This window comes from Pezoporus occidentalis, unplaced genomic scaffold (genome assembly GCF_034315485.1).
Source record: "Pezoporus occidentalis ecotype Australia unplaced genomic scaffold, CSIRO_AGI_Poc_V1 ctg17, whole genome shotgun sequence".
NCBI classification, from domain to species: domain Eukaryota; kingdom Metazoa; phylum Chordata; class Aves; order Psittaciformes; family Psittacidae; genus Pezoporus; species Pezoporus occidentalis.
The window spans coordinates 1,055,250-1,075,167 of NW_026913531.1; positions in this window are offsets into that span (position 1 = coordinate 1,055,250).

Sequence of the window (19,918 nt, forward strand, 5' to 3'; positions counted from 1 at the left end):
AAAAACCCTGACACTCTCGCCAAATAAATCCCTGGTGCGCTCTGCTCTCACTGCTGGGATAGTTAAACAAAGGGATGCCACAAACTCTTTCTCTCTGTGGGGTTTAAACAAACCGTCCACTTCCTGATGATATCTGAACATTAGCAGAGGGCAGTTTTGCTGGTCTAATTCTCCAGAGACAGATATTTGTTCCATAAGTTGGTGCAAAAAAAAGTGTTTGTTTTGATTTTTGTGCACTGAGACCATGAGAGCCACTTTACAAAGTGTTAAGTGCTTCAATCATTTTTATGGGGGTTGCTTTCCCCTATCCATTTGTCAAGTTTGGTTAACGTTAATTTCCATTATTTCCTCTGAAACAAAGGATTAACCTGTAGCAAATTTTTATGGTTAGACTTCAAGAATGGTGTGTCTGCTGGTTTAGATGTAAATGCATTGGCAACGTGACACGCTGAAACACAATATAATGATGCAGTCGCATGAATTGCTCTCCATAAAGATGTATTCTCCCTATCGATCCTGGAAGTGACAAATTCTGTCTGAGGAAGGCAGCACTTTGAGATATTAAAGTGTAATTTATGGATTCATTTACTGGGGCTCCAGAATTGATTTCCTTAAAAGTTACGGAGCATATCTGATGCAAATCTCGTGGGATTTAGAACAATATAGCAAAATATCATTATTTTCTAGTTCCCTTTGTAATCATTAAATGAAGGCAGAATGTCCTTTGTTAAATGGGCCCCTTCATCCTCTGGGTGAATTAGGTGCAATTATAATTAAACTTTCGTTTAGAATTTGAACTAAATTAAAATCATATAAATAACTGAATCTGCAGAATTGCTATTCCTAATTAATAAGGTAACTGCTCTTGCTGGAATAGACTTTTTATGATGCATTAATAACTCCCAATTCCTATTACGTATTTATCTAAGGCAGTATATTGTATTTCAAATGTTTAACAGAAAAATCCCATAAGGAAGAGTCTAATAAAGTACTCTATTAGCTATCGAGTAGTTTTAACTATATTGCAGACTCTCTCAATGCCTCCTGCTGCTCCTGAAAGATGATACAATAAAATCCACATTGCAATGTGGTGTAACATTTTATCTGAAACTGGGTGAGATTCTTGGAGTGCCATGCAGAGTGCTAGCACTTCGGCTTGGGTGATGAGAATACACACACCCCCAGACAGCCTCATCTTACTGCTGGGTTTTTTATCCCCCAGGGCTAGTTTGATATGTACTTCAGAGGCTTTGCAAATCATTCTGCAAAGTAGTCAATGCCTTGGGTTTAGGATTTGTGTTTCAGGGTAATGCAAGTATTACTCTCATGTGTTATACTGAAGCTTTTGTAAGTATTTACCTGCTAAATTGGAGTCCTCGACAGATACCATGCTCAACGTGCTTATTTTCAATGTGGAAAGAAAGTAATTCAGGTGAAGCTCTAACTATGTAACATCCAACTACCCTTAGCTACTTCTTCATCTCTGTAGTACTGCCACCAGCTTTGAAGCCCAAGGAGCTCACTGCCACAGGGTGACAGAGAGCACAAGAGCCTGGATAGGCTCCACTTTCTCCACTTGCAAACCTCCAAAGCCCAGGCATTTGCCTTCAGCTTCTCTGTGTCCTGCCAAACCCAGCTGGGTGACCTGATTGCAGGTCACCCCAAGTGACTTCAGCTCCTCTAGTTTAAGTACATACCAGCCCATGTCAAAAAGAGGAAAAGGTGTAAAACAAGAACAGAAGTCATAAATATAATCATCATCCGGATGTAACAGTAGAAAGTGAATATAACCCTCTCTTAGGAGAGGATAAGAAAAGGTAAAGAAAAATTATGGAATCAGTTAACCACTTTTTAAAGATGTGTTGATGATAAGACTAGTACAAAAAGAAATATATGGAATATAATTCCCTGCTGGCAAGCATAATTTTGGACACCTTTCAATCATTCCGATATCTCACTGCTCATTACTATCATATGTAAAATGCAACACAATTGTTCCATTGCATGTTATACAGTTTATTTACCTACACTTTTGCAATCTGCCTTGATATTTTGCGTCAGAAGTGTTTTAAAATATTATTCAGTCAACACCAATAGATCAATAGCCCTCTCTGATTTACTGAAACGTACAGAACTATAGAATTTTCATGCCAGAATGTACCTGACAAGTTGTTTTTCACCATGCTCAGGCCTTCTTTTAGGTGGTTATACTGTTGACCAGTACATGAATCTAATGTCAGTAGCAACAAACTCAAGAAACCCAGAATCTGATGACCGTTTGTTGCTATGTATCCCTACTTATGCTCAGAATATTTTGCTTTCTCAAGATATTAAATTGAAACAATTCTAGGAATGACACAAAATGAAGTTAATTGTCCTAAGTTATTTTAGCAAACCAATTCTGAGTAAGTGATCTACGAATCTACTTCATGGGCTGATTTCATTTAAGACTGACTGACTGTTACAGTTTAACAAATATATTAATCATGAATAATAAGTGGAATTGGAGCAGTAAATGAGATGGTGGCACAGAGAACTTATGTTTTTAAGACTCCTTAATTCCAGAAGAAAAAAATTCTCTCACCCTCTGAGCACTGCAATCATTTTAGCAACTGAGCTGAATCTTTTGAGGGTGGTGAGTGTAGTAAAACAATGTTGTGGTTTGCTTTAACTGCTCAGATGAAGGTCCCCGCTAGCATTCTGGCACAGATGTGCTGGAGTGGATTTCATCATCTATGGCCTGTTCATGCTGTGTTTCGTAATCAAGGCATTTAGGAATTGTAACTCTGAGTCCTGTATATAATTTCACATGTGTTGTTATAACACGTGCATTGCTGATCCTTAACTTTGGAGGTGGGAAGTATTGGCTGTAAGGAGGGGAGAAAAATGAGCAGTGGGCATAAAAAAATCCCTGTGGTCAAAACCAAGTAGCATTTTGCAGTGCTTTCTGCATGGATATGCCTCCATGAATGGAAGTTGTCACGTATGTGTGCAGAGGTTTGAGCCAATTACACCTTTTGTTTTTGTTTGTTTTAAACTAAAATGGCATCTTTAAAAATAAATCCTAAACCACCTTTCAAGGTTAATGACACAGTGATGCTGAAGGTACAGGATGTCTCTCTGCTGATTGTCCTTTGCAAACAGCAAGAGAAATCATGTCAAGATGTACATGGGCTTTTCAAAAATCCTACTGGTTTTCCCTCTCTTATGGAGCATTTTTACCCCCTCATTCTCCTATCCCCCTTTATTGTGGAAACCACAGAAAACAGTGCATATTCCCTTAGCTCTTCTCCAGACTACTTCCCTATGCTGATTTTTCAGAGGTGCTGGGCAAACACATTTTGGCAGAATTTCTGCTTGGTGTGCTCCATCTGCCCTGGCCTTTGATGGGAAGAAGGTGAAGAGACTGCCACTCTACCACCTACCCCCTTCTGCACGCTGCCCCGATACTCACGCTCAGTGACTTTACAGCCTGTCCTCCATGGGGTGCTGGTTGAGCTGCTCCACCACCATGCTAATTTGTCATCTTTCATGGTACATGTCCCAGCATCTGATTTGCCCTTCTATTTCTCCAGGGCTGTATGAATGAGCAAGGGGGAGACTTTCCTGGGTGGATTCTGAAAACAGTCTATTGAAGAGGTCCATATAAAATTGCCAAAATTCATCTGACATCATCTTTCAACCTTTCAGGAGAAAATAGCTTTCTAGAACCTTCTCGTTACATTCTGCCTTTGGGCTGGATAAGCAGCTAAACACCCTTCTCTAATGCTGAGCCTATCAAAAGGAGTAGAGGAAAGCTCCGCTATCCCCAAGCTGTCTACTTTAAGCCTGGGTAATTTTATCATGAATCTTTAGGAAATATAGAAGAATTACAGAATCACAGAATAATTTAGGAGTATCTCGGGAGATATCCTGAGAGAATCTCCTGCCCAGAGCTGGGCTAACTTAATCACGTTGCTCAGGGCTGTGTTTGGTTGGGTTTTGAATGTTTTCAAGGATGGAGACTCCACAGCCTCTCTGGATACCTGGTTCAGTGTTTGTTCATCCTAATGGTGATTTTTTTTCCTTAATATCTAATTAGAATTTCTTTTGTTACAGCTCCTGACCACTGCCTGGATAAACTTACTGGATGAAAGACCTTCATTTTCTGTGTCTGTACTGGTGAAATTGGAAGTTCTTCAACTGTAGGGCTACTTAGACTATTTGAAATCAATTTATGATCTCAGTCTAGTAGTGGCACCTGTGTCACAGAACTATCAAGGTCTTTTGAACAGCTTGTCAACCTTTCTAGCAGACTGAATAAAGAAGATAAGGGCTGAAAGGACAGAAAAAACCCACTCCTTTCATGCCCAGTAGAGCTCTTTCCAGACATCCTTGAAGGTAGCTTGCCAGCAGTCACCAGTGCTTTGCTGGTACATGCCCTGAGTTTCATCTCCTGCTAAGGAGAGGGGTGCCTTCTGCCAGTGCAGTCATTGCAGCACCTTCTGTGAACACCAGAGGCTGGATTTCTGCACTCACCAAGATCCAGTGACTGCTGCCAAGCTGGTGCTCTGTGACAGGGCCCATTCTTCCAGCCCATCTGTCTCCTCCATCATGCCCAGAGCTGGCCCTACTCTAGCACAGCGTTGGCAATACACTCCCCATCCCACCCCACACACCTCTGTGCAGTGATGGGAGCAGAACAGTTGCAGGCCCGGTGTGAAACCTGCCAGCCCACCTGCTGCAAAGCTTGGGTATTCTCATTTGCTCTTCTGAGGAGTGCCAGGAATAACACACCATTGGGGCCTGGCCTGTTCTGGCTATCACACACACTTAATCTTGAGGATTATTGTAGTGCGGACCTGCCTTCTTGGCCAAAACTTTATCTCAGTATTTTCACCTTAACCATCTGGACACAAAAGTCCCTACAGACTTCCCTGTGACAGCTATCAGGGCAGAGTCTGCAGTGTTTAACTGTGTTTAACTGTAGTCACAATTTATTCTTATTTTGACGTGACAGAGTTGGTTCTCATTTATTTGGCTCTTGACTTCTTTGTTCTTTGTCTTGATGGCAAGAGATCCTGCAGTAATGCAAAACAGGAAACGAGAAGGATGAGACACCTTCCTCATGGTAGCATAGTATTGTAAAATATAAAAACCTGTAGGAAGCATGCAAGGGATGCGAGAAAGTAGTACGCCGACTGGCAGCCACTGCAGTACACCAGGCACATGGGGATGTTATTGCTGAGTAAATGTTCTCTGCCTATACAGAAAAAAAGTAAATCCAACAGAGATAACCTTCTTATCTGGAATAAATTGAGACTGACCACAGAGATTTTCATCTGTTCACCTATAAACCTCTCACCCATAAGGCCTTGACCCTGGTCAGTTGCTTAGGGGAAGCTCTGATAGCACAGGCTTTTTGTACTGAAGGTGCAGGATGTCTTTCTGCTGCTTGCTCTTTGCAGAAGGGTGCCCCATCTTTCCCCAGACTGCTGGTTCCAGCATAAAAAGTGGTCTTTGTAGGTTACCTAGAGACACTTTCCCACATCTTGATCCTTTCAAAAATCTCTCTGGGTAGACATACTTGGGGTCTAATGCTGTTTGATTTGCGTTCATTGCTAAGGACTGAAACAGAGACGGAGAGTGTCCCTGATTTCAGGCATTCCTGCTGTCGGAAACATGTCTTTAAAGGCCAGAGAGAGTCTTTGCTGCTGCCTTCTCAACCTTCAATCCAAAAAAAATCATCAGAACAGATTTTTTCCCAGTAAGAAATACCTTCTTGGGGTAGGGGAATTTCCTCCCCTTACTCAGTGTGATGTTTTCTGACACAAAGGAGGACATACAATTTGAGGTAGGCTTCTTCAACTCTGTTTTTTGGGGTTTTGTTTATTTGTTCGTTTGTTTTTTAAACCCTCTTCTCTGGAAGAGAAATATATAGCTGGTTTGGTTTGGTAACTGCCAAAGTTTTAGGCTGAGAAAGTTGGGGCTGTTCAGCCTGGAGAAGAGAAGGCTGCGTGGAGACCTCATAGCAGCCTTCCAGTATCTAAAGGGGGCCTATAGGGATGCTGGGGAGGGACTCTTCATTAGGGACTGTAGTGACAGGAGAAGGGGTAACGGGTTCAAACTTAAACAGGGGAAGTTTAGATTGGATATAAGTAGGAAATTCTTTACTGTAAGGGTGGTGAGGCACTGGAATGGGTTGCCCAGGGAGGTTGTGAATGCTCCATCCCTGGCAGTGTTCAAGGCCAGGTTGGACGAGGCCTTGGGTGATATGATTTAGTGTGAGGTGTCCCTGCCCATGGCAGGGGGGTTGGAACTGGATGATCTTAAGGTCCTTTCCAACCCTAACTATTCTACGATTCTGTGATTCTAAGTTATCTTCCAATTCTGTACTTTAGCTGCTGCTTTTCTATCTCTTCCCGTGCCCACCCTCTTGAAGTCCCAGGGTGAGGCCTAAAACTTAACCTAAAATGGAGACCAAACCACATATGCTAATCACCAGCAGAGATGGGCAGTCTTCAGGGAAACAAGGGCACGAGAAAGTCAGAGCACTGTTTTCACTGAAATGCTTCTTATATTAGGGAAGGGAAGAAAAACATGATGGTTGCCCATGCCTTGGCTGCGGTTTTTAGTTAAGGCCTCCTGCATGCCTCTGAAACACTGAAGAGCATTCTGGACATCTTGGCCATGCTGTCAGACCTTGGCTCCTACATAACTGGACTGACTTCCAGCATACTTGGAACGTAGGCTGACTTCAAGGGTGTTGGTAGGTTGAAAATCCAGCTGTACTTCTGAAGCTTAAACACAGACTTGGGAATCCAGCTTAAGCTTTGATTTTTTTGGAAAAGTATGCCTTCTGTCAACAAAGCGATACAGGACTTGGCCTGGCTTTCCTTCAAAATCCAGGAGTGCATTATACAACTCATGTGGTCTGTTCTCTGCTGCAAGCCTGCCTTCAGAAGACTGTGCCTTTCTCAGATAAATGGAGGCTTATCTGATTAGTTATTTATATATCAACAGTCCACATAGAGTGCTGAACACTGCAAAATTATATCATAGGTGTAAGGAGGAAATTAAGCTTCATGCTTTGAAATGGAAGAAGGCATTATTAATTCTGCAATAATTTATTTATTCATAAATCCCTTCACATGGGCTCTCTTCGTGATTTTGTTTGACCCCTAGGCTGAGCTCTGGAATATAAGCGCAAAAACCCCAGCTGCATTTTTTCAGAGGCTGTTACCTTCCAGCTTCTCGCTGACCCCTCAGCCCTCTTGCAGTAAAGGTGCAGCCCATCTGAGCCAAATAGCCTCAGCTCAGCTTAGAGCAGTCTCTCCTGGGGAAGAAGCCACTGAGGAATTAAAACCCTTTCACAGCCGCTGTGATCTGCCCAACGCAGTCCAGACAGCTGTCTGCTGCAGATTTGATTGAGTCCAACAAAGACCTCCGCAAGCTACTCATTTTAGATGGTGGTCCAAAGGGCAAAGGCTCTCTCTCCTGTTTGCAATCCAGTCTGCCACTTAAGCATTTTCCCCTTTTCTTTAAAGGTCAGAATTAAATGGATATCTCTTTACCACTTTACAGACAAATGCTTTGGTAAGTGAGTGCTCAACAGCCATGGGGTTGAATACAAAATGTGGTAAATATCCTGAAGTGGAGATGAGATTTTTTAAAATCTGGGATTGTGCTTGTAATACAGAAGAGGAGGTGAATTTTTCTGATTGTTAGTTTGGCAAGAGTGGATCTCTTCAATTTATTGACTTCTTGCTGAATGAGTACTGACATTAGATAGTCAAGCTGCATAACACAGAGAGATTATTCGTATGCAGTAAAGATATGCTTGCAGCTCTCCAGCCCTAGAAATGTGCAGTGAAACCATTCCCTCTGGCTGAGGGAGGCTTCAGCTGCCACACTAACAGCAAGAGCCAGAGGTAAAGTCAAGGCATCACTTAGGGCCAGTCTGCTCCATGCAGACATGAAGACTTCTCCGGAGATACAGAAGCCTTTTTCCCTGAAAAGGCTCCTTGCCAGCAGCCAGAAAGAATCATTGCCCCTGCTCTGCTCCCTCTGTATTTCCATAGGGATCTGGTACTGTCTGGGTAAATCTGCACAGACAGTAGCAAGGAAAGCAAGAAGCTGGCTGTTTGTTAGAGTCACCCAGCAATGTTGCAGGAAAACTAAAAGGTTTTGCAGAAATGTGTTAGCAAACCTCTGCCAAAACACATCCAGAAACCTGGCTGCCTTTCTGCCATGCTGCCTCAGATGCTTCATTTTGAAAGAAAGAGGAAATCAAATTGAATTAAAAAAAAGCCCCATATAATTGACAAACCATTTTTGTAAACCTGATGCAATACCTCAGTTCATACATTAATTGGCTAATGCTGACACAAACGCACCTCACCTTGGGCATACTGATACCAGGATGTTCATAAAGCTTGCTCAAACTGGTGGCTTCAACTACTCAAACTGCTCAAACTACTGCTTCAACAGCAGACACTGAGATGAAAACCTTTGCCCTTCCTCTCCGTTATTAGCATTCTGGAGGGTGATAAAGAGGGAAATTCAACACTCAGATTGTACCTTCTCTGGTTCTTTCACTTCACTGGAAGACTTCTGCTAGTTGTTATTCTATTTGAAAACGTTTGCTTTCATTCAGTGCTGTCTATTGGTGGGTCACTTTAGTCAGCCTCTGCACTAAGCCATTTTTATTGTATTGCGCTGTATTACAATTGACTGTAGCCTGCCATTCCTCATCTTTATAATGACAATAAACCCTTAAAATTAAAGGAATTCCATTTTGGATAGAAAAATATAATAAGCACCTAAAAGGTCACAGTTGTTTTAAATAAATATTAAAATCAACACGTGATCTTGGTGAATTCTGATGAGAAATCTTTATTAAAAATTAGTATTATTTTTTAATAAGAGAATCTGTGAGTCGAAACATCAGGAGTCTTTATGTGTATATACATGAGTGTACACACATATGCCATTGGCACATGGCAGCGTTGGTTGCAATTCCAAATTCTGAAGTATTTCACAAGCTCTAGTTAAAGGAAATATAAATACTTGATATGAATTAGATCAAGGTAGCAAATAATGTAAAAGGCAAGGGGAATTTTTTTCATAAGTCTCCTTACTAGAAATGTATTACTGGTAATATTTTCACTTAATGGTACCTACCTAAGCCAGTCATGACACAGGTCTCATTGTTCCCTGTTATGCATAGAAAATCATAGTCTCAGTCTTCAAGTATATGTGATGTGCAAAACAAAAAGAAGCAGGAAGAGGGGCAGTGTGAACCCTCTTTTCCTCTTGTGCAAGTGGAAGAGCCAGCTCCCTGCATGACCATCCTCGCTCAAGTTGTTTCTTCTGGATAATTTGTGGGGAAAGTAAGCTTTGGGATGGCTGGGTGAAAGTTGCTTCCATGAATCCTGAAAGAGATTTTGCCAACAGTAAGGGGAGAAGTGGGAGAGGGCAAATGCAGACTTGTGGGAGAAATGGAGATTAGGTGATTGAGGATGCTCTTGATGATGGAGTGACAGTAACCTTCTCTAAATGAGATGACATGACAGGAATTTATCCCAAGAGGAGGACAGAGAGCTTATGTTTGATGTGGTGGAAGGCGAAATCAGTGGGGTGACTTGAAGGGGTCAGGAAGGAAGTATAGTGCTTTTACTATAGCAGTATTTCTTATATTTATTATTTTTTTAATGCTTCTAGTGGTCATGATGTAAAATGAAAGGACAGCAATGTTTCCAGAGCAGCTGCCAGAAAGGAGGAGGCAGTAATGGTCAAAAGTGTGGAAGAGTTGAAAATCTGGTAAAATGAGGGGAGATTGTTTTGGAGTGACACAGGAAGAAGCAGTAACTGTAATTGAGACAAGTTCATGGAGTTTTCTCTGAATCAATTAGATGGCCTCAATACAAGGTTTTTGTGGAAGGGACAAGCAATAGATGAAACCAGAACACAGGCCAGAGACATAGATCACATGCTGCTCCTGCCATGATGTGGGACAAGATGGGGGAGAAAAAGAGATGCTAAAGAATGTATCACCTTGCTAAAATCCTTTGCACCTGGCAAGTGAACAATGAAGCTAAAGCTCGTTTGAGCTGTTTCTAAACTGATGAAGTGCTATGTGTTTAAAAATGCAACAAAACCCCAAAACTTTTATTTCTTAGTAGCATTTATTTGTCCTTGCGTACCTTTCAGCTTGCACAGTTAGATTACCACCCCTCAGCCTCTCTGCCTAGTTGCAAGCAATGAATTTCTGCTTCTTACAGCAACTCCCATCCACTTCATAGAGGTACCTCTGCCACACGGTGCCAGGCTTGCTGGTGGCACCCCAGGGGTGAGCTAGCTGTTTAATGTGGCTTGACAAGCTTAAAAAAATTGTCCTTGTTTGATTTATTGTGTCAGGGCTGTGCTGTGCTCAGGGTATAGTTTTTTTTTATCATTTCATTGTCCATTTCTGTTCAGCAACCTCAGATACTTCCCACTGAAACTGGTCCTTGCCTTCTGTGTTTCTTTGCTCAGAACAGTGTTTAACCGGCTTTGTTTATTGTCCTTTCCTGATACCCTTTCTGCTCCTGCCATAGAGTAACTTGTGGCACAGTTTACACAACATAATGAGGGTTATCATTTAGGTGATTAAATCACTATGTTTAAATACCCTGTTTGAGCTTATTACCACTGGAACAGACTCTGTGGTTGCTGACATTTTCACAATGGATCCTGCAAAATTGCTTTGTCCTCTTGGGTTTCTGATCTTTCTCAGCCTGTGGACTGTGGATTACGTGTTCAGAACATGCATTTTGTTGCAGGTAGAATAAGGACATTATTCAGTCTCTCACAGCCTTTAGAGAACTTGCCCAGAAATGAGAAACGATAATGAAAAACCCTTGCCTTGCAGGAGCTGAGGTTATGGCATGAAATGATCAGCACGCAAGCTATGGCACATGGTGTGCAGTACACGCCATTACCTGCTCCACGTCTTAAATTACAGAGCGGAAATCAGCCTTGTAATCAGCCCCTGATTATGCTATTTGCTGTTGTTACGTGCTGAAGGAGGAGAGCATCTGCTGCTTCTTTTTAAACACTTGTTTATGAAGCAAGTCTTCCTGCCAAGAATATAAGCAAAGGACTGTTTGTATCCTGGCAGGAGAAAACTGGTCTGGAAATGATATCTAAAGTTCGTGTGAAGTGTGGGGTTCTCCTGTAGATGAGGTGGGAGAATATAGCTCCATGTCCAGCCCCTTGGAGAAATGGTTGCCCTCTGCCCTTCCACAAGTTCAGAGAAGCCTTCATATGCTTTGCAGCCTTTCTTCTGGAGGGGATTGTTACTGCAGAGCAGTGAATGCTGGACCCATCATCACCAGCTTTCTGCAGTTTTTGGCTACCTTGCTATTTGTCCTTACTTAGGACAAACTTTTCACTGTGGTTTTCTTGCTCTACTTCTGTCCCAGGGGCTGGCCCTTTGACTTGTAGTGGTAATTTAGTTTGAGTTGAAATAACAAAGATGATGCTTCCTTCTCTGTACTTTGTGCATCCCCTCTCCCAGTGGTAGTGAAGAGCCCAGGAAGTAGGCAGGGAGGATTGAACCATCCACTTCAACAGCTCCAGTCTGCCCTTTCTTTCTGGGAAAACAAGCCTGGGCAAGGGCATCATAAGCTCTTCTCTTCAGAGTGCAGCAGTCTCACTGGTTTTGGTATTATCTGGTTGGATTTTTAGAGCAATTGAGCCTCTCCTTGGAGCATTAATAATTGTTTGGGATTTAACTTAAAAAAAAATAATGGAATAATAGCAAGCTAGAACATCCAAATAACTTCCAAATTAGTGTGGCTGGTGCCAAGCATATCAGCGCTAAGCCAAAAATCCAGTGCCTTGGACAACAGATCATTCAGCTAGTTGATGTATATTCATTAATTGGTATGGGAGTAGGGGGGGAACAATGCATAAATGGAAGTGAATTCTTGTTTTCAGTTTACGTATATAAATATTAAAATGGGGATAGTTTTGTTTCATTGCTATATTCTGGATATTTTTATTTTCATTTTTTCAGAAACACTCTCTTAGTCCCAGCAAACAGTTGGAGAGACAATAGCTAGTTTAATTTATCATCTTTTGCATGCACAGCTGTGGATGGAAAGGAAAGCTCTGGTTTGGCATCAAAGACCTTCACAGTCGAGCTTTGCTAGCTTTAAGCCATTTTAAGAAGAATGCTTGGTTACTAATCTTTGTGTGAGGAAATTCAGAGCTCCTCGAAAGCTGGAAATGTTGAGTTCACAGCTTGAAGTCCGTTCCAACCTGGGGGCTGGCTCCCTGTGTGTTGTCCTCTCTGTTGCTTAGCACTGCCTGATTTTTACAACATTTGATCTCAGGCTTGCAAGACCACGTGGAGAGCAGGCTACAAATAACAACTTGCAGGGGAAGAATCTGCCTGAAGAGGGTTTCCCCTGCTTTCTGAAAGCCATCACTGAACAGTGACACAAACTCTTTATTTAGCGGTTGTCCATCTCCTGTGATCTTTAAGATAAAGTCACCCAATTAAACCTCAATTAAACACTGTTCTGAGTGTCATTTTACTATTAATCTTGGGTTAAGGTATAAAGGGATAAAAAAGGATCAGTGTGTGGTTTGTCATGCATTAAGAAGGCAGCTGGTGGCTTATCTGGCATTTATGGTCTTAACCTGAAGTTCACCATAAATCATCAAATCCATGTGAACTCAGAAAAGTGAAGATAAACCAGCTGGCAGCCTAGGCCAGTGCATGCTCAGGAGTGCTGGTGGCTTGTTCTTTACTCTTCCATTACTTTTCTATTCAGGAAAGTATGAGAGGAAGAAATGCGAGTCATTCTTATTTCTGCAATCCTTTTGGGGGGGGATATTGCAGGAAGAAACTGTTCCATTGGTTTCCATAGCAGGGGGGCACGAACTAGATGATCTTTAAGAACTCTTCCAACCCAAACCATTCTATGAGTCTGTGGTTCCATGAAAAATCCTGTTTCCAAACCTCTCCCGGTCCTGTCAGTTGTAAGTACAATGCTTTTCAGAGGGGCAACAGAGAGGGAGAAAGAAAATTGGTTTGCGAAAGGAGCATTGCCATTTCTGGTACAGAGCACTGGGATGCTCAGTGCACAGTGGAGACAGAAGTAAAGGAGAGAATAAGGGGAGGGTGACCCGCTTTACTGTGATCACAGAGCTAGTCTGCAGTCCTGATACATGTGCCCTGTTTTCTGGCAGGCTGTCATGCATGATATGTTTACAACAGCCTTTTCAGATTAAGGGGAGTTAAATATCAATCTGTCACATTTCTTTGGTGTGTGATTTAAGGGTTAGGTGATTATTCCTATAGTGGTGCAGGTCAGGGCATCCACCCTGCAGGGCTCATTTGGAGGAGACCTGGGCAGCATGTATTCCCATGGAAGCACCAAGCATCAGCCTCTGTCCTGCTGGAAGCCAGGGCTGCAGGTAGGTAATGTAATTCACTAGCTGTGAGGTGTACTTTCCCCGAGTGTTTTTCCACACTCCCAAGTTTTTCCACTTTCCCTGACTGTTTTGGCAGGGCATGTGTTGCTGTATTTGAACTGATCATTGATCTGAGTATGTGGGCTTCTGCTCACTTTCTCAAGGCCTGGCTCCAGCTGAGTGCCATGGAGATGCCATCCATGAAGATGGGATACATCCGCAGGGATGCTGCTTGTAGCAGCTCCTTGGCCAGCACTGGATGTCCCAGCAGACCTGGAAAACCTCTGACGGCAGCTGTGAGAGGGACACACAGCAGCTCAACAGGGATGAAAGCAGGGTGTTATGAGCAGTCCTCGAATGCACTAGTCCACAACAGAGTAGAAACAGTGGTACAAAAAAAGAGCAGGGACAGGTTTGGGTGCTGAGGTTTGGTGAGGAGAAAAACACAATAATAAATTTCCTGCTGATTTTTTTTTTGCTGCTTTTAATATTACTGAAGAATCTTGCATGCTGCCACAAAAGGAGATGTTCTGTTTCTAGGGAGCACAAGCTACCAGCTCAACCATGCTCAGCCTTTTACAACTGCATGCTTTGGAAAGTAAGCACTGTACCCAGCTAAAAACTGCACCCTGCTAAAGGCTGAGTGAAATACATGCTGAAGTGACTATTTAAGCCTGAAAATCCATGTCATGGTCAAGATCACTGGACATGATTGTCCTGTCTGCAAGTAGCTTTTCCTGAGCTTGCTTCACTTTTGGTCTGTTAGCCAAAGTTGCTGTGACATGAACAGCAAAAAGTAATTGTGTTGTATGGGACAAAGATGGACAGAACTGAAAAGCTGAATGAAGGAACTGCAGGTTTTCTTTCAAAGTGTTTTAATTGTAAGGGGAGACCTTTGGAAAAAAACAAACAAACAAATAGAAACCCCAACAAACACAAATATTTTGGGCTGTTCTTTTTAAACATCCTGGAAAGTATTTCTGCTAAAAGATTCCCAGAGCTGTGTCCAGATCTCCTTTCAGTGGTATTAGCCCACACTTTAAAGAAGAACAGACGAGTTCTTTATTAATTGTTTCTTAATTGCATTCTTCCTTTAAATTGTTTTAAAAGCTGTTTTGTTTGTGGTAAAGAAGACCACTTCTTCTGTTCCCACCCAGGGAACAGCAGCATGATGTAAGGAAGCAAGAAAGCAGAGTACTGTATTCCAGTACAATATATCCATTAGTGAGGGACAGGAATCACTAGTTTTCCCTGAGATTTGGCCTTGGGCACTGGGGGTGCCCCAGCATTTGCCGTACAGGCTCTCTGTGGGGAGGCTGTACCATAGGCACACTGTGGTAGCACTGTGCTCAGGAGCATCCCTTTGCCTCCAGGTCAGTGGGCCTCCCTTGGTGCACTGAATCTGTCTGCCCTTCTGGGACAGGAAATTGTAGGTAGGCACTGGGAAACAATCACTGTAGGCATAACTACTCTGCAAATCAGGCAGGTTTCCAGACCATGTGTAAGGAGTGCCCATTTTAATTGCTGTATAAACAATACAGGTAAAATTTGTTAGCACTGCTTGGTTCATGGAGGGAGACATGTAGGAGGAACCTGTCTCCATGTGACTGCATGTTCTTAAGCTTTCTGCCGGTATTCAGAAGCTTTTCCTCAAGGTTTTCCCTTTACCCAAATGCAAAAGTATCCAGAGAGCAAAAAATTCCAAGGAGTCTCTGCAGAAGACTCTACAAGTTAGAGTTCATTCTCACAAAGAGAAAAATCAAACTTTAAAATTGCTGGGAGTTCAAATTGTCCTATAGCAATATTCAGCAATGGGATTGTTAAGTGTTTTTAATCCTAGAGCTTTCTACCCTTGTGCTAGTTTTTGCTACTTACCAAAAAAAGTGTTTTTTTCTTTTGGGCTGTTACTATCAGAAGGAACCCAAACTTGTGATTAAAGTGCTGGGGAGAGGGGTCTTCAGTACATAGAATTATAGAATGGACCAGGTTGGAAAAGACTTAAGATCACTGAGTCCAACCTACACGCTGCTGTACCTGAAATGTTGTGTCCCAAAACTCTGCATTGACAGGACAATCCTGCAAAAGGAGAGAGGAAAGGGAGTTGTATTATTTTAGGGAAACTAAATTTCAAGAACTTAAGGACTGGCCTAACAAAACACTCAATTACATGTATAATGAAAACAAAGGAGCAGTCATTTCAAAGCACTGTGTTCATGTACTTACTTTACTGGGGCCTCAGTAACTTTTACCAGCAGTGAAATGTTAACTATCAAATTGAAAGAGAATTTTGCCTACAGAGGAATCCCTTCGGCACGTGTGAGTCTGCACCTTCCTTGCACAAGGACCTGTGTGACTCAGTATCTTGAGGAGCCTCCGGTCTGTCTGAAGTCTGGGATCAAGTGTTTTGTGAGGACCTGTTAGAGGTCCTAGCCTAAGGACTCACATGTGGGCTGCAGCTGGGCTGTGTGACACTCTCTAAAGGGTATTTGAACACTGCTGTCCTTCACTGTTTATATCTGGTTTTGTTTTGATCTCATATTCACAGTTATCCATCTCCTCAATCACATTGCATTGCCACCTTCAGATCACCTTGGCCTGACTAAGCTACAGTATGAACCTGCTAGAGCAGCACTCTCCTTTTTCAACTCCCATTTGATCCCAAATTCCAGCTTATGCTTAGCTAGTTTTTAATTTAAGTTTTGTACTGCTGTCATCTAGAAAATGCCTCCTTGTCTTCAATACAGTTTTTCTAAACTGTCACTTCCTGAGCCAGTCTTCCACAAATTACTGATTTTTTTTTTTGTTCTTGTAGTTAGTGGATGTAATGCCAAGTTAAGTTTCTTTTGCCCAGTTTTTGTGTGAAATGGACAGCTTGCATAGTCTGTGGAAAACAATTTTAATAGGTTTGTGCCACATTATGAAAAACTCATGAGAATGTACTTTTAAAATTAAACCAAATAAAGCTAAAACTTGTGGTTAAAGTAATAATTTACCTTTGCTGCCATGCAGTTATGCTGGTTCATCTGCTAAATCACAGACTAAAAATAGTGTTCTGGTCCTTAGAGCCTCAGTTGTGTTGGGATTTTCACATATGCTAAGAGGAAATGATTATTACATCTGATAAATGTCATATCTGTAGTTTGGTAGAGAAGAGTGCTGTATTCATACAAGTTCTCTTGAGGGAGAAGTATAAAATAGGCAAAAATCCCACATTGCTTTATTTTTCATGCAATTGCATCACTGGCACTTATACCAATGCCTTAAGCTTATCTCAAAGTCACTTTTATTAAAGCCATTTTTAAGCTCACTCTAATAAATGTCAGTTGTTTTGTTTACTCTGCTTCTAAAGCTAAAGTTAGTTGTGATCATCGTGAAAGTTGTGTAATTCTGTTAGCATAAGCAAAAAGAAGTCTGTGTTGGGGGTTTTTTAATATCAACAGTCATGAAAAGGTTGACTTCTGAATGACGTTAAAGAAAAAAATCTGAAAATTAGATATCATGTAAAAAAGCGCTTGCCATGAATAGGAAACAAATATTTGCCCTTGAGACTTTCTCTGTTGGAAAGATCCTTCCAGCCAGCCCTAGCTTTTTTTCTGTGCAGCACCATTGCCAATGCAATACAGCAATACTCTACAGATGACAGGAGGTTTTTTGTAAAAGCTGGGTTGTTGGTTGGTATGAGTCCCCAGGGTGCACATTTCCAGGTTTTCCCAGCACTCCCAACAACAGTGGTTTCCTTGCTTTTCCAACAGCCCCAGCAGAAGCAGCGTGCCAGCTTCCCAGGACATTTGCCTGTGCCAAGAGCTAGTGGAGCCACCCTGGTTTACAGCCAAGGCGGTGCTGAGGCCAGACCAGCCTGTCCTCACACTCTTTCTGAGCCCTTAGCTATGTATGTAACTCCCTTTCAGTGCTGTTTGCTTAAGGCTTTGCATGTGTTTGATATTGTCCTTCAGGAGCAACTCTTAGTTTTTCAGATGAAATTGGAGGAGCATTTGCACAGCTCCCAGTGCTGGGCTGCTGAGGACTCAGGCTCTGTCCTGCTGCCCAGCATCTCAGCTGGGAAGAGCATCCCTGCTCCCCTGCCATGGCCATCCCAGGTGGGCTTCATTGTAGGAGTCCTTTGACATCTTGATTATAAAGAGCATATTAAACCTGTTGAGAGGGAGGCATTGTTTATGGGTCTGAGGCAAGCTTGTTAAGGCTCTAAGTTCCCATGTAACATAGCAAGATGACAGTTTTTCACTGGGATTAGATTTAAGTCACATACGTATGCAAATCCAGACCTTTGCAGTAAGTTCCCATTATAATTTTTGATGTAAAAGTGATTGGCTTGACTACAATAGGGGAGCAGTTTTAAATAATCTTTCTCATCTGCAAACAAACAGTAACTATAATTCCCTGAGTTCCGGCTCCTTATGCAAATAACAGTGCAGCATATCAACCATACATACAGATGCTACTTGTGTTCCCTCTGCACAGAAGAGTGCAAAATGAGTTCTTATAGCAAAAAGCATATAGTTCTGTACTCCTTTTTAATAAAAAGCAGGACCCATTTGTAGACACTCTGCTTCAAAGTCCATGAGAGAGACAAACCTGATCTGCTGCTTTTTGCCCAAAATAGAATTACAGAGTCACTTCAGTGGGGAAAGTGCCCCATTCAGCCAGTTCCTGTGATAGGCTTCATTGCTGGGCAGGCTCTGAATTGATGGTACTATGGGTGTGGGGGAAGGCGACCTGCCACAGTTGAGTAATTAGTGTCTTACAGCATGAGCTAGAGCCCAGAGGGTGAAAGTCCAAGCACATCAGGTTGTTGCTTCCTGGTCTCCACAGCCTTTTTTTCCATGACGAAAATTAAGCCTGTTGGCAGGTAAGGGAAGGAAAATGTGCTTGGTGCGCTGCTTTACCTTCCCTGTATGTGCTGGTGTCCCTGAGGCCTCTCCGACAAACATCACAGGGCTATAAAATAAGCACAAGCATAAAAAAATACCCTGATTGTGGAGTTTTACCAGTGATAGGATATGAAGGAGAGAATGGCTTTATTTCATTGCTGTCCCTTGAGATGAGAAAGGAATAAAGAGACTGGAATGGACCTACCTAGGCCATTTCTGTTGAGCTAGGTGTAAGTTGCCAGACTTCAACCTCTGAAAGATTTTTAAGCAGTTCTGACAGAGAGTCGATATAGCACTGAGCACACATGTGTGCTCATGGGTCAGTTCCCCATACATGTACTTTAAATACAGCTCCCTGCTGCACTCCATTCATGGCCCTGAAGCCTGAAATTGGAGTGATTGGTTCTAAGGTTTTATGCCTGTCAGCCTGGCCTCCCCCAGCTGAGCCTTGGCAGTAAATACATTGAACTTTTCTACATTTGTGAATTCCAGAAGCAAGACTGCCAGCCGCCAGCTCTAAGTGTAGGAAACTACTTATCCCTAAGATGGTAACAAAGCAAACTGGCACTTTTGGGTTTTTTCCTAGCAGGATTATCTACCCTTATCAATCACATCTCATACTTGTGAACTAAATTAACAGTTTTCCATGTCAACTGAGTTTTTGTTGCACAGGCCCAGCTGTGATTGCAAAGAAACAATGGAAATGTTTGCACATATAAACATCAGGCACCTAGGCAACAAAATAGGGGAACCTGACCTGCTTGTGCAGGATGTGAAACTAGCTACCACAGGGAGAGAACAGCTAAAGTCACTAGAACACACATATTTAAGGGTAGGCTTTGCTCAGAAATGGAGGTGTAATGAAAGTGACATTCATGGCTGTCAGTGAACATGAAGGACGTAAGAGTTGAAGGAGCAGGGGTACTGTAGCTAATAGAAAGTTGATTTTAGCCCATGTCATTTGGGGAAAGAAAGTAAAAACTCTGTTGGGAAGCTGAGAACTTGCTCAAGCACTTCCTTTCCTTTCTCAGCCATCACATAACTGAACATGCAGCCTTAAAGCTTCCTTTGCCACCATTTCTTCTCCTTTCCCCTCTCTTCTTTCCTCTCTCCACATGAACTCATCTGTCCAAGTCTCTTACTGTATTCCTCCATGTCCTTCATTCCCCAGACGGAGCAGCCTCTCAGTACAGCTGGTAGGTCATAAATAATGCATTGGGAAGCTTCGCTCCCTGTTTCCAAAACGTTTGAGCTGGTTGGCAGCATGTGTGTCTCCGGTAGTGGGTGTAATTGCCCAGTTTGTCACAAAATATGCCCAACCTTGATATTTCAGGAAGCCAAATATTGGGAGGCAGCTCTAGAGGGAATTAGATGTCATCTCTGCTGAATCAGAGTGATATTTTCCCTGTAAGAACAAAGCCTAGCTCTTACTGGAGGGCCTTAGTGCCAACATCTCTGTGGCCCTCCATGTACCCATCCTTCTTTATGGCATTGCATGTAGGGTCTCATCATACCAGACCAGGTGTGCTTCATGCCCTGGGAGGGAGCATCCTGCAAAGTCTGCCATAGAAAGAGCTTTGCCA